The sequence below is a fragment of the Gymnogyps californianus genome, unplaced genomic scaffold, assembly GCF_018139145.2.
Source record: "Gymnogyps californianus isolate 813 unplaced genomic scaffold, ASM1813914v2 HiC_scaffold_42, whole genome shotgun sequence".
In the NCBI taxonomy this organism is placed as follows: Eukaryota; Metazoa; Chordata; class Aves; order Accipitriformes; family Cathartidae; genus Gymnogyps; species Gymnogyps californianus.
This window is the reverse complement of record NW_026114312.1, coordinates 410,248-410,727: the sequence shown is the minus strand read 5'-3', so window position 1 is coordinate 410,727 and position 480 is coordinate 410,248.

The window sequence follows — 480 nt, the reverse complement described above, 5'->3', positions numbered from 1 at the left end:
CTTACGTCCCTGTCGCTTTCTTGAAAAAATGCCAAAGTTTCATATACAGATGCATACAAGATGCGGACAAGATGCTCACCCTAACCACTGCTAGATAATCTCACCATCAGCCCTGTTAAGAGAGATGATATCAGCAACTAACACAGTATACAGCAAAAAGACCCAGACACCTCTACTTCTCTAAATGCCAACACACATCTACCCAAACAGCTTAGACAACTCAAAACCTGCCACCAACTGAAGAAACAGCAGAGCACCAGCACCACTAGAAGCCCCAGAACAGAATGAGCTCCTGGAGCAGAGGCTGTGGCTCATATACCCTGGGCCCCACCCAGCACCCTTCCCACAATCCCCTGGGAAAGGGGAAGGGCCAACCACCAGACAACATGGAGGCGGCCAGAGGAGCAGCAGGGAGGTTTCTCATCTGCCTTCAGTTTATGGTGTGCAATGTGCTGAGCAGAGAAAGCGACCCTTACTGGA